Below are 25,803 nucleotides of genomic sequence, written 5' to 3' on the forward strand. Positions count from 1 at the left end.
ATGAGGATAAAACCCTTAATCCATCCCTGCATCTTCCTGTTCAGACTCTGGAGTCTCTTCTAGAAAGGAGGCATCCCTCTTTCTTTTACTGGAAACTACTCTACAAGAAGGATCAATAGCCTGAATCAAATCATGACATAGTACTGATAAACAGCTCCAATCCAAAGAAATTTGAGGAGGTGTAGATTCGTGCTTGTTTTTCTGTTTCGTTTTGGCAGGTAAAATAGGGCTGACCATGTTACTAATGGCAGCTGTTGCTTCCCCAGGAATGGGCACAGCATTCTGACACAACAGGAAAACCTTCTTTGTTCCAGCTCCCAGGCCATCAAGAGTGGTTCTCCCTTGCCCACTGAGGGAGACCCCAACAGTAGCAGAGGACATGGCTAACCCCTGGGTCCCAGGCTATTAGATCAGTTCAAGATAACTGGAACAGAAAACCTTCTGGAAACCACAATTTTGTTTTCTTTAGCATATGCCGTAATGCATACCTATTCTGAAATGAACTATGGAACAATGTGCTAACTGATACAGGGGCATCTGTTTTGGTTACAAATAAATCTCTACCAGAGGACCCGTGTACAGTTATGATTCTGTCAGGATTTGAAGGTTTAAAGGTGGCTGCATTGAGCAGCAAGTCTTTGGAAATAAGATTTTTGAATAAAGCTAATCAGCCTGAAAAAAATGTAACAGTAAAATTCTTGCTACATCTCTGGTGAGACAGTACCACTCTAGGCATGGATGTTCTGTCAGGATTAGGTGTTGTTTTGGACATTAATAATGAAATGTTGTGGAGAAATAAAGATGCTGTGATATGCACAATGGTACAGACATCAGACATTTCTAAAAAGCTGTGTGCAGTAGATTGTGCAGATGAGACCCATGATTTAAAACATCGATTAACACAAGAGTATCCAGAGTTGTGGGCTAGAGCTAAGATTGAATCTGGTTTAGTAGCCACCTCCAAAATAAGGGCAGAAGATCCTGCAGAGAGGCTACCATAATATCAGAAACAGCACTCCATTACCTGAGAAGATGTGGAAGACATCCATAGATGCCTTATGGATTGGGAAGAAAATGACATTATAATTAAAGGGTCAAGTCCATCAAATTTGCCCAAGTGACAAGTAAAGAAGAAAGATGGCAGTTACAGATTAGTATTAAATTTAACTCATTCACTCCAGTGGAGCTCAGGAAGTTTGCATTGCAACTTCCAATGGTCGGAGCCTAAGCCTTTTGACAATCAAATTATGTCCTCACATTTCAAACAAATGTTCATATTTCTGGAACCATAGGGGTTATGAAAGAAGTATAAATGGCAAACTCTTCAGCACAAACTATACGTATAGTGGTAGTATTCTTTAAGTTCTAGGTCTTAAATCAAATTTTGTAAGTCACATTAAACACATTAAAGACAGCAACTATTACATTTGTAATATTTTGTAAACAACTTACAATATCTCAGCAACCACTCAGGTTTCACACATACTGTCATCAAAATTTTATTCATCTTGCCGAGAGCTTTCATATGAGGCTAAGAAGTAATGTCTGTGTTACTTGGTTGTTGAAATATTTAGAAAATATGAACAATTTTATATATATATATATATATATATATATATATATATATATATATATATATATAAATTAATATCATAAAACAACAGTTAATATTTATTTACCTGTACTAGACAGAGGTCAAATATTACTGTAGTTAAGTTTGCCACTGTGTAAGCTTTAAGATGAAATATTTTATAACCTTGTACATACCATGGTTTTGGAATTATTGATGCAAATATGAACAAGCAATATCTGATGCCTAGAGGCATCAGTAGAAGATGCACCTGGAGGCATCACTCGCATGTAATGAGTTATGACTAGTGAATAGGTACACCCATAGCTTTCAACCTCTTAGCACAAGAATTCTGGACAAAGCCAAATGAATGGGGGGACAGAAGCCCAAAAATGGGGACAGATTTTAAATATTAATCTTATAAACTTAGAAAGTTGTTAGAATAAAAGGTTTCGTGTGAGCATGTATTTTCTGAATGATATGAAGTCTGAAATTCAAATGTCTGGCATTATTTGGTGGCATCAATCATCACATATTTTGCTAGAAAACCACAGAAGTTATGAGGAACAGATCAAAAATATGAATCAAAATCTGGATATTCAGTGAAAACCTGGACAGTTGAGAGGTATGGATATACCACCCTAGCAGTACATGTGGTGCCTGGTACACCTAAGATGGCAGTCAAACTAGATCCACATAGTATATAGCTTACAATTATTGGTTTAGCAAATAGATTTTTTGCTATACCATTAGCTGAGTCTTCAGAGAAACATTTTGCTTTCACCGTCAAGGATATACACTACTTAATGAAAAGTTTTCCAATGGGTTTTCTAAATTCTACAGTATTGTTTCATCAGACATTGGCATGGGTACTAAAACTATTAAACTACGGTGATAAAGTGCAACAAAATGTAGATGATGTCCTGATACAGACAGAGACAGAAAAATAGCACTTGCAGATTCAGCATGATGTTTAACAGCTAGTAAAATGCTGTTAAAATCACAGGCAGTCAAATGTCTGGAGAGGACTGTATAACCCAAGGTTTGAAACCTATGCAGGGGAAAGAGTGCAGTCTATTTTAAACTTTCCATTACCTACCACAATTCATAGGTTCATAGGTTGGTACTAGGCTATCAGCCCTAGGGCCTATACAAGCCTAGCCATAACAATTTCCTGGCTATTTCTTCCCACACTATTTACTTCCCTGGACCCCTGTCTAGCAGGGCGACTGACGTGATCCCCGGGATGAATTTCCTTTCTCCCATCCAATCGTCAAGGTTCCTTTTGAAGAGGAACAAAGAGGCACTCTGCTTGACATGTATGGGCAATCTATTCCAGAGTCTGGGGAGTCTCTGGGTCAGGAACCTATCCCTCCATCATGTTTTGTTTATTGTGATTTACAAAAGTTTTTAGGGATTATGAATTACAACAGGGAATTTATAAAAGACTATGCAGTTTTGGCAGACCTGTATAAGATGATTGATACAAAGTTACCCAGCACTACAACTGTAGTGTAGACAGAAAAAGAGAAGAAGGCAGCGGAGACCCTGAAGCAGCAACTTGCAATAGTTACTGAATTGATTACGCCATCAGTAGAACATCCGTTTTATTTGCAAGCAACAGCTGGAGATGACAGCATCTCTGTTGTCCTGCTCCATAAACACCCACATACCTTACAGCAAAGCATTCAGACTAAGTTAACAGCTATTAGATTTTTCAGCAGAACATTAGCATCAGTGGAGAGGAATTATCACCCTTGTGCAAAAACTTTGTCAGCTATACATTGAGGAATTTGGCAGTCAGAATTCATTACACAGTTCTCTCCAATAACAGTACAGGTACCACTCACATAAAGACCCTACTGTGTATTCAGACAGACACATAACTTTGAATCAGGCTACACTGTCTAAATTGATTATAGCTTTAGAACAAAAAAAAAATACTTCAGTAGAAGTTGGAGAAAAATATTATTTGTCTGAACAGTTGTTATATGAGGGTATCCCACATATTTGTGCATCACAGATGGACAGAATTACAAATGTGTATGTAAGATGGTTCGAGATTTTATGAATATGATACATATTGCACAGGATTTGCAGTTTACAGAAACATAACAAAACCAGAGACCCATATGACCAAGCTGCCCAGGCACGTCAGCCCAACAAACTGAATTAGAGTCTGCCTTACATGCTATAAAACAGTGTGGAGACAGTAAGTTGAACATTATTACTAACAGTTCTTATGTAGTAACACAAGTATAGCCTTCACTATATATTTAGAAATTTGGGCCAGAAGGGGATATGTACAGAGTAAAGGTAAACCTTTACAGCATGCAGAGCTCCTGAAAGAATTAAATGATTTAGGATGATAAAACAGAAATAAATGGAGTGTTTGCAAGGAAATGGCACATCAGGCAAAATTATTTATTTATTTATCTATTTGACATTTGTTTACTGGGAAAGTCTGACTGGTCCAGAAAGTGCCCATTTTCAGCAAAGGCCCAGGAAGAAAATCTCCACAATCGCAACCTTTCAAAAATCAGTTACATATGTTTGAAATTACAAAGTATCATATTACACCACAAAACATGAGTGAAAAAATGTTGCAATGAGAAAAACAGAAAAAGAAGTTATGTACTCACCATAATGTTCCATCTGTATTGTCGATTTTACATCTCTCCTCACATATGGGTGCGGATCCAATCCATCGGATCCAACTTGGCCATTACTAAGCTCGTGGCAAGCAAAAAAGCTCTTGGATACCTCCTGTTACCCACAATGCATCTCTCCCTGTCACCTCAGATCTTGTTTGCTAGAATTATCCCCATAAAAACAAAGGTATTTGAACTTAAGTCTGAAAATTTTAAAAGAGACCATTTCTGGAGTATTACAGATAATAAAAATGTCCTGAAATTTTGCTTCCCGTTCAACAAGAAAAAACAAAGGCAGAAAGGCAGGGGGCTGGAAGGAGGGGATGTGAGGAGAGATGAAAAATCAGCAATAAAGATGGAACATTATGGTGAGTACATAACGTCTTTATCTGATATTGTCAATTTTTCATCTCATCCTCACATATGGGACTGAGTCTCCAGCTTCCTTTATCCCGGGCAGACTCATGGGAGGATGTTTCTCAGAACTACTGAATCAAAGGAGGCTCTTCCTCTGGAGACCAAACCAACTTGTAATACGTAATAAAGGTATGATGATTGACCCATGTGGTCACAGCACAAATCTCATCCATAGAGGCATTGGTCTGAAAGACTGCAGATGTGGCCATGGCCCTGGTTGAGTGAGCTTGAAAAGGTTTGGAAGGATTTATACCTTTCATGGTGTAAATAAAAGAAATGCAATCAGAGAGACATTTTAATAAGGTTACTTTGGATACTAGTAGGCCTTTCCTAGGGCCTGCAAAGGCAGTAAACAATTGACTTGCTTTCTGAAACTCTTTAGTCCTATGCAAATAGAAATGTAATTTTCTATGGACATCCAACAAATGTAGAACTTATTCACCTTTGTTGCTGAAGTTAGGAGATAAAACAGGCAGATGTATGGCCTGATTAATATTTGTTTGTGAATCAACTTTGGGCAGAAAGGAGGGGTTGGTACATAGAGAGACACTTTCTTTAAGAAAAATCAGATGTGGGCTGGGAAGATAGTGTCTGGATTTCTGATATTAATCTTGCAGATGTAATAGCCACTACAAAGATAGTTTTCCAAGATAGAAATGTAATATCACAAGTCACTGCAGGTTCAAATGGGGGCTAAACAATTAGATGTAGTACCAAATTAAGGTCCCATGGGGGAGAAGGATCCTTATGAGGAGGCCTTAATAGTAGGGCCCCTTTTAAGAAGGCTTTGCAAAGTTTGTGGGAAATGAGAGATAAGTTATCCTTCCAATATGAAAATCTGAAATGGCTGATAATTGTACTTTAACTTTAGAGGCAGCTACTCCACTGTTAAAAAGGCGGGCTAAGAATTCTAGAACAGAGTGAATGGGTGCTGTGAGGGATCTACATTATGCTGTTGAGCCCAAATTACAGGCCTCTTCCATTTACTCCCATAAAGTTTTTGAGTGGATGACTTATGAGAGGACACCAAAATATGAAGGACAGGTGAGGAGAGCATGGGTTGTCTAGCAATCAATAGAATTGGAGGAACCAAGCCATCAGCTTGAGGTTGTGAAGGTTGGGATGAATCGGTCCAGTTGGGTGTGACAGAAGGTCTGGAAAGGGTTTCAGGATCCAGGGTTCCTTCTGTAGACAAGCCCAGAGGAAGGGAAACCAGATTTGTCAAGGCCAATATGGGGCAACGAGGATTACTATTCTCTCCAACCTGTTCACTTTCTGAAGAAATTTGTGAATCAAGGGAATTGGGGGAAAGATGTACAATAGACCAGGAGGTCAATCATGTATGACAGCATCCCTTAGGGGACTCCCCCAGTAGGGGGATTAGGACAAAGTAGCTGCTGCTGCATTTGTTGTTTAGGGGAGATGCAAAGAGGTTGCTACAAGGCTGGCCCCATCTTCAGAAAATGTCCTCCACTACTGCCTGGTTGATTGACCCCTCATGCTGGACTTTCCCGGAATGTGGGTTGCTATAAGAAAGTGGTTGGGTGACATCATCCATTGCCACACTCTGAGTGCTTCTCGCCACAGAGGGTATGATCTGGTTCCTCTTTGATTATGTACCAGACCACCGACATGTTGTCTGACTGAATCGTCACTTTTCTAAGAGGAAGAGCAGTTTGAAATTCCTGAACGCTAGAAGCACTGCCCTCAACTCCAGGATGTTTAAGTGCAGACTGACCTCATTTTCAGATCAGGTTCCTTTGAACTGTCTTCCCCAGATAATGCCCCCCCCACCTTATCTGGGAAGCATCCATAGTCACCATAGCCTGTGGTTGAGGGGGAAACAAAGGCTCAACCTTGCGTCAGCTGTTCTGACTGAATCCACCATGAGAGGGTCCTTTTGCATGTGTCTGTTACGAGAATTTGGTCAGACATCAGTTCGTGGATAATTGACCATTTGGCAGCTAGAAGCCATTGAAGTATCCACATGTGAAATCTGTCTAACGGAACTAACACTATTGCTGCTACAATTGATCCTAAAGTCTGTAGGACATGATGAGCAGCTATGTTCTTATTTTGGATTAATTTGTGTGTTTGTTGCCTGATTGTTAACACTCTGGAGGGGGAAAGTTTCACAATTATAGTAGTAGTGTCCAGTAATGCTCCTATGAACTCTAGTGTTTGAGAAGGGTCTAGGTGTGACTTTTGGTAATTTATTGTTATGTCTAGTTCTGTACAGATCTGAAGAACAGATTATTTTGCGTGGAAAAATAGATGCCTGATCGGGGTAGATATGAGCCAGTCGTCTAAATAAGGGCACATCCAGAATCCTTGTTGTCTTATGTGAGCCACAACCACTGCCATGCATTTGGTGAACACTCTGGGGGCGGTAGTGAGACCAAAGGGCAGAGCTCTGAACTGGTAATGACTGTCTCCCAACCGAAAGCACATGTATCTTCTGGAGCATCTGTCCATTTTTACATGGTAGTATGCACCCTGAAGATCTATACAGCACATTCAATCATCCTGTTCCAGGAAAGGAAGTATGGACTGCACCGTAACCATTCAGAACTTGGTTGTTGGGAGAAGGGAATTTGGTAACCACTGGATATTATCCTCTGCACCCACAAAAAAGAAGTTATGTTTTGCCAGGCTCTCTAGTGCAGGGATAGTCGACCCCAAATTGCCTCCAGAGGCAGACAATTGGGTCTCCTTTCAAGAGGACTGAAAGGCTTTCCCAAAGAAAGACCCTCAGGATCCTTGGTTCTGCAGACCTCCTCTGCCATGATGGTGGCATCTTCCATTATTGCCCCCTCCCCGCCTCTGGGGAAAAAAATCTCCATGTGTGTGTCCTGATCTCCACCACCTCACTGACCTTTAGTGTAGGGTCTCTGAGGACAAGAAAAACATATGTTCATTGCAGAAAGGGTCTTACCTTCTTTCTCACACCTAGATAGCTTATTTTTGACCTTGGGACCAAAATGTTATGTGCCGTCAAATGGGGCATTGAAAAACGAAGACTTAGCAGGCTCCACAAAACTGCATAGGCACATCCAGGCATGCCTCCTCAAAGATATTCCAAAACTCCACTGCTCTACTCGTTCCTTCAGCTGAATGCATGATGATCCCCATGGAAGAGTTAGCTACAGACTGTAGGGTGGATAACTGGGAAGCTACCTTTTCTCATTCTCCCTCAACTACTGCTCCTTCATGGGTATCTGATAGTTCCTTGATCAGATCCCTTTGCAACCTGATGAAATGGGATAGGTAGTTTAGATATCGCAAGGCAAAGGTACTGAAGAGAAAATTAGATTCCTGCATCTATCCATCACCCTGGAATCCTTATTAGGAGGATGAATAGTGGAACTCTCTTATTAAAGTTATTTCTTGGTTGCCTCCACCATGACCATGGCATCTACTGCAACCCCTTTCATCCAGAAGGCCTTGTCAGATAGGGAAGTAATTATTTTTTTCCGTCTCCCGGGAATAGGTCTGATGGAATCCAGGGTCTCCCACTCCTGCCGAGAGATCAAACCTATGAGCTCATCAGTGGGCAAAGTCAGGTAGATGGTTGGGAAACAAAGGCCACCAGGTACAACGGCTCCTCAGGCAAAGGATTACTAGACTGACAGCCACCTTTCTGTTTCAGGATCTTCATTATCTCCCCAAAGGAAACATCCTCAGCAGGTGACCATGAGGATCCTTGTCCTTCATCGAGGCTCGTGTGTTCTATGGTTGACTCCTCTATGGAGTCCAAATGCTTCATCTTGTAAAGTCTCTTCCAAAGGACCTCCTCAGAGAGGTACTCTGGGGATGTATCAGAAGAGGCAGGGGTACCCAGATGGGTATCCTGGTGCCTGAGGTCCCACTGTGCCTGTGGAACATCCTGGTCAGAAGAAGAATGCAGGGTACCTTGATGGGATTGAGGCTTGAGGGGGCAGCTGACCTTTCAGATGCAGTGGCATCTATAGCCCTCTCCAGAGCACCAAAGACTCCAGCTCTGACAAGCCACGCTTTTGGGACAGGGTCCATTCCAGTCCAGAAGACAGCTAGCCTAGGATGGAAGCCAGAGCCAAGCTCACCTGTGCAGAATCCTCAAGGGACATCAGCTGCTCTGAAGGCCTGGGAGTCAAGTGCACTTGTGGTTCTCTAGGTTCACTGTGGCTCCAGCAGCTCTCCTGCTCCAAAAAGGCAGAAGAGCACCAAGCAAAGGTCTGATCCAAGTAAAGAGACATCTTTGGATCAGAGCTGAAAGGCACTGGGTGTATCTGATCCAATGACTCTGAACCTTGCCCTCAAGTTAGAGGAGGAGGAAGTGGGACAGTAGATGGCTTGGCTAGACCTATACCCACATGGATCAAGGCCAAAGGGGACTTAGTGATGCCCTGCACCCACAAGATCTTCTGTGCCATCCATTCCATGTCTTCTTCAGTAAGGTTCTTGGTCTACTTAAGAACGGAGATGGTACGCTTGAAGGAACAGGATCGAAGGTCGGGGAGTACCAAGTCCTGGAAATTGCCATAATTGGCTTAAATGGGCTTGTTGTCAGATCTGACATTAATGGATCTAATCTATCCTTGCTCAATAGACTCGGAGCCAAAGAAGCCAGATCCAACATAGGACGGCTCCATGATGAAGGCTCTGATCGAGTCACAGATTCCACAGACTTGGGAGATTTTGAAGTCTTAGTTTTCAGCTCCAAATGATCTGTTGGAGCCAAGGAAGGCCTCTCCTTTCCTCTGTCACCAGTTATGGAGGAAAGGAAAGAAGAAGGGCTTGAATGATCCAACTTAGATTTGGAAGCGGTCACACATTTAGACTGACTACCAGAAATGACCTCTTCAAAAGCAGATGGAAGCATGCCCCTCAAAACGAGCGTACTCTTCCTCTCAACCAAAGCCCCTGGTTGAAGGAATGAAAGATAGTGCAATCTTCTTGTAGATGGAGGAGCTCCAGACAATAAACACACAGAGAGTGCGAATCACTAAAGGGGATTTTGTGATCGCACTTTGTGCATTTTTTAAAGCCTGCTGGCTTGTCTTGCATCTCCGCCATGAGAATATAGAGAACAGAGAAAACACTCTCTCTCTCACACACACACTCACACACACACGCACTTACACACAGTAAGAAATACACACCGAAAAAAGATAAAAGGAAAGCCTTTTTTCACACACACACACACACACACACACACACACACACACACACACACACACACACACACACACACACACACACACACACACACACACACACACACACACACACACACACACACACACGCAGAGAGAGAGAGAGAAAATAAAACTACTAATGACAGTAGTTAAGAATACAAGCCCATTTAAGCCAATTATGACAATTTCCAGGACTCGGTACTCCCCGACCTTCGATCCTGTTCCTTCAAGCGTACCATCTCCGTTCTTAAGTAGACCAAGAACTTTACTGAAGAAGACATGGAATGGATGGCACAGAAGATGCAAGACAAGCCAGCAGGCTTTAAAAAATGCACAAAGTGTGATCACAAAATCCCCATTAGTGATTCGCACTCCCTGTGTGTTTATTGTCTAGAGCTCCTCCACACACACACACACACAGACACACACACACACACACACACACACACACACACACACACACACACACACACACACACACACACACACACACACACACACACAGAAAATGAAACTACTAATGACAGTAGTTAAGAATACCTATAGAGGAATATGGGAAAGGGGGGGTAACCTACTAAAAAATGGTTACTAGCAGAAAAAGGGAAATAGAAGAAGAGAGAGTGAAAGTAACCTAATAAAACAGCGGTCACTGTTGAAAAGGGTATCAGAGACCAAGGGGATATAGAAAAAGGCTAAACACTCAAAAATGAAAGGAAATATGAAGATATAGAAAAACTGTTATCACAATAAAACCTGGCAATCCAAGAGCTTGATGTTCAAATCAAGTCTTTGCGAAGCAGCAAACAGGATCTGAGGTGACAGGGAGAGATGCACTGTGGGTAAGGTGAGGTATCCAAGAGCTGTTTTGATTACCACAAGCTTAGTAATAGCAGAGTCAGATCCGATGGATCAGATCTGGACCCATATATGAGGACAAGATGAAAAATTTACAATATCAGATCATATGTTTCATAGTAGAGTGCCATAAAAACAATAACATGAGTTGGAGAAAGTATGTGAAGAAAAACTCATTAGTCATATTATTTGTTTCATAAATTAGTATGTGATAAATGACACCTGAGACAATTCTAATAAGATATTTAAAACAGTTATTAGAGAATATATGATTAGAGACAGTGAGGGGAAATTGCGTGATGGCTTAGTATGATAGATGGTATTCATATTATGGTTATAAAAGGGTGGAGAGAAAAGGAGATTAAATGAAGAGTGCAAGATAGGGTGTCTTCAGTTAGCTTAGGTGAGTAGGGAGGAAAGAGCAAGAGGAAAGGTCTGCAGAGATGAAGTGAATGAGGTAAGAGAGTGTGAAAACAAAAGAAAGGAGTGGATGACAAAGTTGGAGAGGGTTGTGAGGTGTGACATAGGTTGAAGGGAGGGAGTGAAGTATGGTGACTAAATTCATCCAGGATTGGCACATGAGCAGGTCTACGACTTTGGAAAGCATTGTTTTAGGGTGCATTTAAAGATGGGTAGGTTAGAAATAGTTCTGGTGGTTAGAAGTAAGGAGTTCCATTTTTTTGCTACTGGGTATGAGTATAGGCTTTGTGCAGGGGATTTACTTCTTTTATTTATGGTGAGAAGTTGTTTGTTTTCCGATCTGAGAGTTCTTTTAGGGAAATATAAATACTGATTGAAGGGGTAAAAGATGAGTGGTAAAATGGTCTGTGTATGATTTTATGTATTGTTATAAGTTGGATGTATGAGAGGTGGAGAGGGAAATTCCACAGCTGATGTGGAAGCAAAAAAAAAGTTGCCAAAGAGGGAATTCCATTATATCTAGAGCAGTGTGAAGAAAACAAGGTAGAAGGTATCACAGATGGAAGTCAAGAGAGTTCATCAGCTGAAGTACATTTAATGAAGATTCAGAGGATGCAGGGAGATGCTGATGATCTAACACAATGCAAGGTTTCTACTCCAGTTCACAGAATAAATTAATTACATACAAAACAGAGTAAGGGGCACTTTTGCCTTACATACCAAAATCTTTGGATAAACAGTTAATTAACTACAACCATCAGTTGCCGGCCCATTTAGTCTGTCATAAAATACAAGTTTTGAAATCTTCAGCTAAAAAGGATGTGTAAGGAAAAACAAGAGGAATGTATAATGTGTTTGCCGACAAACTCTATATTAAAGAAACCTCAGTTACAAAAATTACCAGTTTCAGAGGGAACACAGTACAATATACAGATAGACTTTGCAGGTCCCCTGCTCCTAGCAAAAAGGGGGATACCACTACATGTTGGTAGTTGTAGACACATTCACTACATTGGGAGGAGGCTATTCCCACCAAGGATATGACAGCAAAAACTCCAGCATTTTCACAGTGGAATAATATTTTTCACATTGGGGTGGTCACAGATCACTGAGTCTGATAATGGTACTCAATTCACAAGTCAGGTCATGAAGGAAGTGTGCAATCTGTAAGGAATACACCAGAAATTTCATGTTCTATATCACCCATAGTCTAACACAATAGTAGAAAGAATGAATAATACCATTAACAAAAGACTTACTAAAGCCTGTACAGAGAAGGAACCTAACCGGGTCATTCATTTGCAGCTATTCTGCTGTGAATAAGGGCATAACCCAATGTTAAGTCAGGAATTTCACCTTTTGAGTTAACGACAGGAAGAAAAATGCCATTGAATTTTCCCTTTAACCACATCACTGGGGACGCAGCCTTCTTACTTCACTAAAGCACATCATGTTTGGTAACATACTTTGCAGGAATCCATCAACAACATAAGTTTACTCCATGCAGGTAGAATGTACAAGATGTTAGAGGATCTACTGATTATGTACAGCTAAAGAGGGTCAACATGTTATGCTGAAAAGACTTGTATCTGGAGGTTGTTTTGCTTCAAACTGGGAAGGACCATATACTATTATCAAGCAGGTAGGACCTCTGGTGTATCTAATCAAGATAAGTGACAAGAATCATAGGGACAGGAAATATAAAATTGCGTTTGTTGTTCAACTAAAGCTTATTAAAATGTAGACGTAATCCAAAGAAATTGATACTGCTTTTTGTGCTTTACAGATACTATTATACTGAGGCACATTGTTACTTGTGGATTTGACCAATTATTTCAGAATGTATATTTTATTTTACTACAGTTAGGGATAACCGTTAAACCAGCCACCCAGCCTTGCAAAGGAGATGGATGGGGTGGGGGAATTGGAGAGCCTAACTGTATGATAGACAGATCAAGGGACCCTTGGACATTAAGGCGGCTCTTCTAATACCCTAACAGTGACTTGGGAAGATAGACTAAGGCTTGTCTATTTTGCATAGGTTCATAGGTTCATAGGTAGGTACTAGGCTATCGGCCCAAAGGCCTACATAAGCCTAGCCAACAAGGTTCCCTGGCTTACGCTACCCAAGAAAGTTATTTTCCTGTGGCACTGTCGAGCAGAGACACAGAAGTGATCCCCAGGGTGTATTTCCTATTTCCCATCCACTCATCAAGATTTTTCTTGAAGAGTGCTAATGAAGAACTTTGCTTGACATAGATGGGTAGCCTGTTCCAGAGTATGGGAAGTCTCTGGGACAGGAATCTATCCCTTCAGCATGCCCTGTTTATTGTGCTGACAAGGTTTAGGTCTCTAGAGCATGTAGCTTGGAGGGATTGGGATTTCTTAAGGTGTAGCATGTCCAACAGCTCTAGGTTTGACATAGCTTTATATGTTAGGCAGAGATCACCTCGAAGTAGGCGATATGCTACGGAGTAAAGCTGGAGATTTTTGAGGCGGTTAGTGTAGGGCATTTGTTTGAGGCCAGTAATCCTCTTTGTGAAGTACTTCTGTGGCCTTTCCAGCTGCTGCAGATGTCTTGTGAGGTACATTCCAAAAGGGGCATTGTACTCTATAATGGATCTAATGAGTGTCGAGTAGGGGGGAACAATGACCTCTTTTTTCCTGGATAAGAACCCTTTTATGATGAGGTGTGCCACATAGAAGGACTTCCTGACTACTGTGGTGATGTGACTATCAAAGGAGAGACTACTGTCCACCTGGATCCCAAGGTCTCTTATCACACATTCGGTGTTAAGTAGATTGCTGCCTATGTGGTAGTTCATGGGTACAGAGTTTTTACCAAAGGGGATGACACTGCACTTTTTGGCATTGAGCTTGAGGCCATGGCTCTGACACCAGGGATCTGTCTCAGCGAGGCCCTTCTCATTTGGGGACTTGACTATGACTGCTAGTTTGCAGTCATCTGCAAACTTCATTAGCCAGAGGCCTTCTGTGTTAGCCTGTACTTCAGAGATGTAGATACCAAACAGGAGAGGTCCCAGGACGGAACCCTGTGGTACTCCACTTGTCACTGCTTTGAGGTCAGATTTGGAGTCTGCAACTTTTACAGTGTGGGTTCTGTCAGTGAGCCAGTTGGCAACCCATCTTGTGACGTAGGGATTTATACCTAGTTTATTGACTTTAGACATAATTCCAGAATGGGGGATGGTGTCGAAAGCCTTGGCGAGGTCAAGATAGGCTGTGTGAACCACCTTACCCTCATCTACGGCTTTGGTGACTACCTCAAAAAAGTCGATCAGGTTCAGGAGGCATGATATACCTTTCACAAACCCGAACTGGGTGGGATCCATAGTATGGAGGTTACCAATGTCTTTGTTTATGAGTTCCATGATGATACGTTTTATGGCCTTGCAGACCAGACTCGTCAGGCTAATAGGTCGATAGTTCCCGGGATCAGTGGTGGCTCCCCCTTTGTGGAGTGGGATAACTGTTGCTGTGCGCCATTCAGTGGGCACAAAGCCTGATGCAAGGCTATTATTGAACATGGTGCTTAAGTGGGGAGCCAGTTCATTCTGAAGTTCGTGTAAAATGCAGCCTGGGATGTTATCCGGTCCCATGGATGCTGTGTTTTTGGCTTTAGAGAGTGCAGCCTTTACCTGCATAGCTGTGATTACAGTGACTCTGCATTCTTCCTGTATAAACATGGGCCCTTTAGGGGGTGTGGGGGGGTAAAGTTAGCACTGAACCTATCTGCCAGGATGTTGGCAATATCAGTCACCCCAGACAAGGAAAATGGACCAACTCCGACAACAGGAACCACAAAATTCTCAATGTACACTGTAACCATTTTTATTGAACGACAAGTTGACCTAAGTTTCATCTCTATGTCACAGACTTCTTCAGAACAAATGCTCCCATGCAGCACACTTCCTTATATACCCACCCACTTCAATTAAAACATTCAATTAAATGATTAAATAATTGGTTAAATAATTGTTAATAATTCAGTTAGATATTTGAATAATCTCTCCATTTGCATAAAAAAATAATAAATTAATACATAAAATATAATAAATAAATAAATGTATACAATTATTTCATACATTTAATACCTATTACATTTAAATTGAAACTAATTAACATAAAAAATGTTGAAAAAAGTATTAAAAAAAGTAAAAAAGTATCACCCAAACATCAAATTCACTTGAAACACCCCAAGGTGTTTGGTTTTAAATCGTGTGAAAGCACCAAGATAAAATTCACCACTAAAATGTATTTCAAAGTGCTGTACCAAAACTTCCATATGACAATTGAATCTAAAAATGTATATTGTATTAAAATGCACTACTTGGCCAGCACTTTAACCTAAAATGTGTTTTAACTTCAAAATGGGAACTATACTTATACTATCGTTAATACCCGGGAAAGTGGTGGCATCCAGCCTTAATTGCCACTTCATTTCACAGATGTCCAAACGCACATCAAGAATGCCCCCTTGGTTATCCTTTCTAATTTGCTGAATTTTATGAATTCCAGAAAGCATTGAGCTAAGGAGTTGGTACATGAGTAGTTTTCCCAGTTAATGGTGGGGTAGTTGAAGTCACCTATTATTAGGGTGTTTGCTTGAACCCTAATATTTTCCAGTACATCAAGAAAAGAGGAGTGGGAATCCTGGGGCATGGTGGGGGATCTGTAGCAAGCTACAATTTGGATTGCAGTTTTGCCCAGAGTTAGTTGCACTTGGATAACCTTGGATGCATTATGCTGAGCAACTATCCTGGAGGTGTGGATATCCTTAATGAATATGGACACACCTCCGCCTTTGGTGTTTCGGTCTAGGTTACATGGCCAAAATGTTTGGTATGAGTTATAGCCTGGTAGTGCAGGGGTGCTCTCTGGAGCCTTGAACCAGGTCTCAGTCACTGCACAGATATTGATGTTCTCCATTTTAAGGAGTGCCTCGAATGAGTGCATTTTGAGATTTAGACTTCTAGCATTGAGTAGCATTACCCTCAGTTTTTGCTTGCCTGTTCCTGTTACAGTGATGAATTTGTTATTTGAACCTTGCCTAAAAAAGGCACTATAGGGGCAGTAAGAGCCTTAGCCAGTATCCAGAATCCCAGGGGCGACAGGTGCAGGCCATCTGTGGCAAAGCATCGTGGTCTGTTGACCATGTCATCCCAAGCAGACAGATACTGGATCCTCTTAGAATGACACCAGAAGCTTAGCCAATTGTTGAAGTCAATAATTTTGTCCTTGTACTGGGGTATCATTCAGGGCGATGGCAGAATGCTACTCAGGTCTAGGGTCATACCTGCCTGGGCTACAAGATCGGAGAGCTCTTCCATGTCTCTTTTCATGTAGTCCAGGGAGGTACGTCTCAGGTCATTCACACCAACATGGACAATGACAGAGTTATATTTGTACTTGTTGTGGAGTGGCCTGAGTGCATGGGTTATGTAGTGGATCCTGGCACCCAACAGGCAGCTGACAGTAGCCTTCTCCTTGTTTAGCCTGGTGAGTGGGACATCAGTGTGCCTGACTATAGAGTCATCTATGACTAATGTGCTGGGTAAGTTGTTTTGCATTATTGGCTGTGGTTGAGTGGCACACTGAGTCTATGGGCTATGTGTCATTTGGGTTGTATTGGGGGATGAAGGTTGCTTGCGTTTCTGCTTTGGAGGTCTCTGTTGCTTAGACAGATTATTAGTGACAGCCTCTGCAAATGTTTTTGTGTTACTATGTGTGGATTTTGGTGGTGTAGATTTAGGGAGACTATGTGATGAGTGTGGTGTGGTGCAAATGTTTACCTTTTCCTCATGACTGTCAAGTTCAGTCTTGGTTGGAGAGAGCCTTACCTCCAGTTTGGCTAGATAAGTGCATCTCTCACATGTTGTAGTGTTGGGTGGTAGGAGGAGAGGGTTGTCTGTGTACATGAGGCAATTTCTACATTGCCTCAAGATGCCCAGATTCTTCAGATAGACAGGAGAGAACACTGGGAGCTGACCCTTGGACATGCCTGAATAAAAAACATTTTCCTCTAGATAAGTAAGGAAAGTGAGTTCAAGAGCTATTTTTCTCTAAGCAAGTAAGAAAAGTAAGTACAAAAACTGTTTTCCTCTAGGTTATGAGGAAGATTGAGTGCCATAGTAATTAGTCGTTTATTTAGTGCTTACAAGTTCTGAATAAGTGTTGAGCATGAATAAGCAAATTTAAGTGCTAAAACTAAGAATCCGTATCTGCACTAGACAAGTTACAGGACAGAAACAAGTGCAAATGCAGGCTTTCAAATCAGAAAGTTGAGAGAGATGGAAGAGATTGCCCAAACGGCCAATAACTACAATTTCTGGGCCAGAACCACTCCTTATGTGATAGACAGGTTACCTAGTGTTTACCACCCCCACTGATAAGCTAGAAGGCTTCCCTCCCACACAGAAAGGCTTCGGGGGCTCAGAAGCTTACATACAGTCCTGGATACAGCAAATATGTATCTGGAACACTAGTTACAGGAAAGTGCAAGGACTGAGATGTTCCATTCACATATTATGACAACTGGATTACAAGCAGAAAGTTCACAGATGAAGACTAAAAGTGACTGTGAAGCAGATTTTGTGGCAGTTAATGAAACACTCATAGCTTACTGATTTTTTAATGCTGCTCTGGATGTATGGTATAGACATAATAACACAGTGATTAGATGGAATGTAGGTAATGTTACAGATTTTTCAGTAGATGAACAGTATGTTCACCGAATTTATGTGGATTTGTCTGAAATACCTGAAAGCATATGTTCCTTAGGACTGACACAAGTACACAAGGCAAATGTAGGTATGTATAAATGTCAAGTTGTGATGTCACAATATGAAGTGTTAACAAGCTGAGCTTCAGATTCAGGTTATACCTACAGACCACCACCTAGCAAAAAAGGAAATGCTGAAATGGGAGGATAGATATCCACCTTACAATACACTCACCAAGCTTGTATTAATGCTGGAACTGTGGCCATGTGCCGGTAGCAGGGAAAGGAATTCCTCTAATATCAGTTTCAGTTAGTCTTCAGGATATAGATGTACTGTTTGACAGGTTATACAATGAGAAAGGAAATGGGCTAAACAGAACAATTTTGAAGAAATCAGTATTAATAATACTGAATATTTAAATCTGTGGACATCAGAAGGTTTCATCTGTTGTAAGACAGAGATATCATGGCATAAAAAGTAACAAGCCTGAAAGGTAAGAAATATAGGCAACAGTCAGTGTAATTTTACTATTACAGCAAACAGAAATCTGGAAGGAAAATACGCAGAATTATCAGTTCATACCCTGATCAATTTGACTGGAGATTCAGAGAAACAAATAAATACAGTCTATGGTATTTTTGTTATGTTAATTCTGGAACAGCAGGGCTGGCATGGCAACTGTGCTTTGAAGCACACATATTATGTGTGTGTGGAATAGAGCTTATAAATGGCGGCCACCAAATTAATATGGCTTGTGTTATATACAGTATGGAATACCAGCCTTAAGACATTTTAAAGAATTGCCTGGTCCAATAAGAATAAGTTTTAGGAATCACAAATTTAAATGGGACTTGAACACTGATTTTCAAAATAAAGTACAGGTTTTAGACACCACAATTTGGACTGAAAAACACTAATGGCCATGTAGCTAGGTAATGGGGTAATTGCTGAAACAGCCATATTTCCTGCATATGGAGCTGCCAAAGCTATTGGGAACTATGTAAATTATCCATTTTGCTGGAGGTATTACCCAATGGTACCTTTGAGTCCATTAAAGACATTACCGTGATACACACATTATTTCTCAACAACAGCATGGCCCTTGATTACCTATTGGCTTCACATCATGGAACTTGTGGGTTGGTCATAACCAAATGTTGTAGTTAAATACCAGGTGAAAGTGAAGCTATCAAGACACTCTTGCAGATTATTAGCGAGGTGGTTACCAAGATGCATGACAGATTCGATTGCAAGCTTATTTACTGGCTGGGGATGCTGCTTTAAAATACTTTCTGGTAGCTACATTAATTTTGGTAGTATTAATCATTATAATATTGCTTTTCAGACTGTGGATTACATAAGCTTTAATGGGAAGTGGCACAAAGAATATATACTCAAACTATGTTGCAGTACTTAGTGATTGCAAGCTTATTTACTGGCTGGGGATGCTGCTTTAAAATACTTTCTGGTAGCTACATTAATTTTGGTAGTATTAATCATTATAATATTGCTTTTTAGACTGTGGATTACATAAGTTTTAACGGGAAGTGGCACAAAGAATATACACTCAAACTATGTTGCAGTACTTAGTGATAAGGGTATTATATTTTTGTCAGGTAGTTAAAAAATAGATCCCTATTAAGGGACCTCAGGTGGAATTGTGAGATTGAGGCTCTTCGCTTAAATGTAGTTGTTAGACGTAAGGTAGAATAGACTTTATAAAAAAATGTAGTAGAATAGACTTTGTGTAGGCTTGAATATGGAAAGTCAGGCCTGTGTCTTCATTTTATGCATAGTTTCAGTAAAAGCAGTTTTCAGTAGAAAGAAAAGTATTAGATAACCTTCAGGCTAAGCATGAGACATGTAGGAATAACAGCTCTCAAGGGAAAACTATGTGCTTTTCTTAAGAGAATATTATGTGCTTTCTCAATGGAATGTGAAGGCTTTGCAGAGATAGAAAACAGACTGCTAGGCACCTGAAATAAAATTTGTTTGTATGGTACAAGGCCTAGAAATCAAGATTGAAGGGGTGGATACAGCTAACAGAGGAAAATTACTGAACAATAAGTAGTATAATATGTACATTTGGGTGTACAGCTCTCACTTAAGTTTCAGTTCAAGACTTGTTCAGATACTTTTGTACCTTAAGATATTTAGGTTCATAGATTTATAGGTTCATAGGTAGGTACTAGGCTATCTGCCCGACGGCATTTATAAGCTTAGCCAGAGTGTGTCGGTTTTCGCCACCCCATTGATTAATTAACTGATCCTCTGTCAAGCAGAGCCAATGAAGTGATCCCAGGGGTGTATTTTCTGTTACCCATCCACTCGTCAAGGTTTCCCTTGAAGAGTGTTAGTGAGGGGGTCTGCCTGAAGTAATTTGGAATTTTGTTCCGAAGCATGGGGAGTCTCTGTGACAGGAATCTATCCCTCCAGTATGTTCTATTTATTGTTGTGGCAAGGTTTAGCTCACTAGAGCGCATGGCTCACAGTCACTTGGATTTCTTTAGGTGGAGCATGTCCATCAATTTTGAGTTGGACATGGCTTTGTAAGTCAGGCAGAGATCACATCTGAGTAAGCGGTATGCCACTGAGTACAGCCAGAGTTTTTTCAGTCGGGCTGCATAGGACATATGTTTGAGACCAGTAATCCTCTTGGTGAGGTACTTTTGTGGTCTTTCCAGCCATTGGAAGTGTCTTGTGAGGTACATCCCAAATGGGGCATTGTACTCTATGATGGGTCTAATGAGTGACGAGTAGAGGGGCACTATAACCTCTTTATTTCTAGATGCGAACCCTTTAGTAATTAGATGGGCCACAAAGAAGGATTTCCTAACTACTTTGGCAATATGACTGTCAAAGGAGAGATTACTATCTACCTGGGTCCCCAGATCTCTTATTACCTCTTCTGTATTAAGGGGGCTGCCACCTATGTGGCAATTTGTGGGTGTTTTGTTTTTCCCAAACGGGATGACTATGCATTTTTTGGCATTTAGCTTGAGGCCATGACTTTGACACCAGATGTCCATCTCAGTAAGGCCCTTTTGGAGGATATCCGTGTCAGCCGAAGAGTCAATTATGGCTCCCAGTTTGCAGTCATCAGTGAACTTGGTTAGCCATAGTCCTCCTGTGTTTGCCTGTACTTCTGAGAAGTATATGCCGAACAGTAGGGGTCCCAGGACCAAGCCTTGCGGGACACCACTTGTGACTGGTTTAGAGTCAGATCTGGAACCCGCTATTCTTACCGTGTGAGTTCTGTCTGTAAGCCAGTTGGCAACCCATCTCATGATGTAGGGGTTTATGTTCAGGCTGGTTAGTTTTTCTGTAATAGCCGAGTGGGGAATGGTGTTGAAAGCCTTGGCGAGGTCAAGGTAGGCTGTGTGAACCACCTTTCCCTTGTCTATGGCCTTGGTTACTGTCTTGAAGAAGTCAACCAAGTTTAGTAGGCATGATCTGTCCTTAACAAAGCAGAACTGGGTCGGGTCAAGTGTTTGGAGGTTCCCAATGTCTTTGTTAATGAGTTCCATGATGATGCGCACCATAGCTTTGCAGACCAGGCTAGTCAGGCTTATGCGGTGATAGTTACCAGGGTCAGTTGTGGCCCCTCTTTGTGGAGAGGAATAACCGTTGTTGTGTGCCATTCTATGGGCATGTAGCCTGTGGAGAGGCTGAGGTTGAACAGCATGTTTAGGTGGGGGGTTAGTTCGTTCTGTAGTTCGTGCAAGACGCAGCCTGGGACACCATCTGGTCCCATTGATGCTGTGTTTTTGGCTTTTGAAAGAGCTGTTTTCACCTGTGAGTCTGTGATTTTTGGAACACTACACTTTTCCGGTATTGTTGTGGGCTCTTTTGGAGGTGAGAGGGGGGTGAAGTTTGCACTGAGTCTATCTGCCAGGATGTTGGCAATATCAGTAGGTTCAGTATATTTTGTGCTATTTTGCACTAGTTCAGTGCATATCTGCGAGTTGCCACTTAGATTCTTAACATAGCTAAAGAAGACTTTGTGATTATCTTTTGAATCCTTGGCTATTTTTCTTTCAAAGTTAGCCTTGGATTTCATGAGGGACCTCAGTTTCTTACTGATACTGATCAGGGATGTCTTTCCTTCTTGGGATTTGCTTTTTTCTGAACTAGTTTCCTCCTTCTATTCTATAGCCTGTTTATTGCAGGGGTCCACCAAACTGGTTTCTTTCTCTTAGAGGAGTGAGTCTTGGTTTTGCTAGGGATGGCACAATCCATGCATCATTGTAGGTGCTCATAGAGTGCATTTGTAAAGGTTTCTGCATTTTGGACAGCATTATCCTTTATCGTGGGGGCTGTGAAACTTACCACCTCTGTCTTAAGTAAGGTGATGTTTGCTTTAGAAATGTTTTTTACTGTGGTTTCCTTAGTTGGGGGTGGTGGGGGTGTATGAACATCAAGTGATTAGTTTATGGTCTGATCTAACCAGTGACGGGTTGACCTCCAATGTAGAACACCTGTCGCCCATGTTGGTGATGACCAGGTCCAATATGTTTTCAACTCTGGTAGGGGAGTTTACCAGCTGATCCAGAGTGTTTGAGTTGATGAATACCAGGAAGCGCTGGGCCTGGGAATTTGTACTCGAGTAGTTTTCCCAGTGAATGGTAGGGTAAGTGAAATCGCCCAATATCAGGTTGTTTGGTAGGACGTTCATGTTTTCCAGTGTCTCCAGAAAGGTGGAGTGGTGGTCCTGGGTCATGGAGGGTGATCTGTAGCAGGCCACAATTTGCAGTGCCGATTTGCCCGATGTTAGTTGCACATGGATGATCTCAGAGGTATCATGCTGCGCCACTAACCTGGAGGTGTAGGTATCTTGATGAATATGGATCCACCCCCTCCTTTTGTGTTTTGGTCCGTGTTCTGTGACTGAAACGTGTGGTATGAGTTGTAGGCCGATGCTGCTGTGCTCTCTGGAGCTTTCAACCAGGTTTCAGTTATTGCACAGATGTCGACGTTCTTCATACAGAGGAGTGCTTCGAGCATGTGCATTTTGAGATTTAAATGCCTGGCGTTGAATAGCATAACCCTCAGTTTTTTGTTAACTGTGTTGTTTACAGAGGTGGGTTTGACTTTTGAGCCTTGCCTTAAAAAGGCACTATGGGGGCAGCAAGAACCTTGGCCAGTATTCGAAAGCCTAGGGGTAACAGTTGCAAGCCATATCTTGCAAAGCAACGTGGTTTGTCGAGCATGTCGTCCCAGGCTGACAGACACTGGATCCCCTTTGACTGACACCAGAAGCTTAGCCAATTGTTGAAATTGATCATTTTTTCTTTATACTGAGGTATCATGCTTGGTGAAGGCAGGATGCTACTCAGGGTCATACCAGCCTGGGCTACATGATTAGAGAGCTCTCTTGACATATTATGTTGTTATACACCATTTTGAGTATGCTACTGTGACACTTTATATATACTGCTATTATATTCTGCTACTCACTACATTACTATGAAATAAACTACAATTATCAGCAATGCTGTGAAACAAGACTCTGATTTTTTACAGGCAGTGTAGAGGTATGAAACTCCTATCACACTGCATGAAAGTCCTGAAGAGGATGATTGATGAATACGCAGGGTAGTAGAGAATAAGGTGGGAGATGAGCAGTTTGGATTCAGATCAGGATGCAGCACAACCTCCCAGACATCTGCAGTAAGACAGACAGATGAGAAGAAACTACAGATGCGGAAAGAGTCCAACTGGACAGTCCTAGACTTGGACAAAGCATATGACAATGTCCAAGAAAGCTGATTTGGGCAGTCCTGCAGTGGTTTAAAGTTCCAGAAACACTGGCATAATTAGTGCAAGCTATGTACAAGGACCCAAAGACTCAAGTACGAACAGTGTTCTTACTCTCAGAGGGGTTGCCAGTGGGAGTGGGTGTGCATCAAGATTCAACTTTGAGCCCGTTGCTGTTCATAGTGGTGATGGACTACATTAGAAAACGGGATGGAGGGGACAGATCAACAAAGTTTCTGTGCACAGATGATGTGGCATTACAGGCAGACTCTGAGCAAGAACTTCAGCAAAGGATAGGGGATGGAATGAAAACCTGAAGACACATGGGATAAAACTGAGTACAGATAAGACAGTTGTAATGGCAGTAAATGGGGGAAATCAGAAGAAGCTGAGAAATGAGGTAGTGCGGAACAAAGTGGATCAGGTTAATAGCTTCAAGTATCTGGGAGGGGAAGTTGAGGAAAAGGGAACTATGAATGAGGATTTGAAGGCTAGAGTCAGAGGAGCTACAGCCAACTAGCACAGTGTCAGGATTAGTGTGTGACAGAAGAATGCCATGGAAGCTAAAAACTAAGGTGTACAAAACAGTGGTCCAACCAGTACTACTGTATGGTACAGAAACTTGGCAGTAAAGGCACAGCAGTCAAGGAAGCTAGAGGTGATGGGGATGAAGTGTCTGAGATGGGTAGTAGGATGTACACTATGGGACAGATGAAGAAATGAGGACATCACAGTGGAAGCAAAAGTGGCTCCAATTGCAGAGAAAGCCGAAAAGAAAATATTATGGTGGTTTGGACACATGCAGAAAAATAGAAGACAGTCTGGTGAAGATGATTTGGGACAGACAGGAAGAAATCAAAAGGAAAGGAAGGCATCCAGCAAAGAGATGGATGAACTGTGTGAGAGGAAACCTAAGACAGATAGACAGGCATGACTGTGGAGAAGGTAGGAGAGTGGCACTAAAATGACAGAGATGGTGACAGCTGACACAACGCCGTGACCTCATGTAAAATTGGAACAAAGTGGTTGATGATTATGATGATACACACATGCGTGCAGCACACACACACACATACACACACACACACACACACACACACACACACACACACACACACACACACACATTGGAAGTTCTGTGCTATTCTCTGTCTCTTTCTCTCACGTGCTCTATCTAAATATATATATATATATATATATATATATGTGTGTGTGTGTGTGTGTGTATTTATATATATATATATATATATATATATAGAGAGAGAGAGAGAGAGAGAGAGATGTCTTTCAGATTTATGAAAGCAAAACTGTAAAGTATCAAAGTTACAAAACAGAATTTGTTTAAGTTAGTATTTCTCCTTTGCATAAGAATGCAGCAAACCCAGAGAAATAATTTATTTAGAGTTATGAGGTGCGGAGGCTAAACAATTGAGCAACCCCCTCCCATTGCAAAAAGCATTGAAAAATGCCAGTTTCATAATTTTAATACTTTACAATTTTCACACATGTAATTTTGTCATACACCCATATAGCCATATCTATACTTGTGTGGGTATGTATATTTATGTGTGTGTGTGTGTGTGTGTGTGTGTGTGTGTGTGTGTGTGTGTGTGTGTGTGTGTGTGGGTGTGTGGGTGTGTTGTGTGAGTAAATCCAACCTCAACCCTTTTGCCCATTTTTCACATGGGGTCAGGGTGTCACTTCAGCAGTGACAATCATCTCAAACCACTGCCAGGTGGCTAGCCTTGCCGTGGTAGTTCATGCATACCACACACACGCACTCTCACCTATGGCAGCTTTAGAGTGTACAATCCATCTACTGCATGTATTTGTAACCTGGGAGGAAACCGGAGCTCCCATGTGACTGCAAGGAGGACATGCTGACTCCACACAGAAGGCACCCGAGCCAAGAATAGAACTGGAGAACCTCTTGCTCTCTTCCTGTAAGGCAACAACACTAACCACTGCACCACTGTGGGCTCCTCCCTATGTGTGCATAAATAAATAAATATATATATATATATATATATATATATATATATATATATATATATATATATAAGTGTTACAGAATCCTGAAAGCCCAAAATCCTGAGACCAAAATGCTGAAAACTCAAAATCCTGAAAACTCAAAATCTTGAAAACTCAGAATCCTGAAAACACACAGGATACCAACACTTACTATATTCCAGCACAAGTACATACAGAAACAT

This window comes from Protopterus annectens, chromosome 1.part2 (genome assembly GCF_019279795.1).
Source record: "Protopterus annectens isolate FY-2018-M chromosome 1.part2, PAN1.0, whole genome shotgun sequence".
In the NCBI taxonomy this organism is placed as follows: domain Eukaryota; kingdom Metazoa; phylum Chordata; order Ceratodontiformes; family Protopteridae; genus Protopterus; species Protopterus annectens.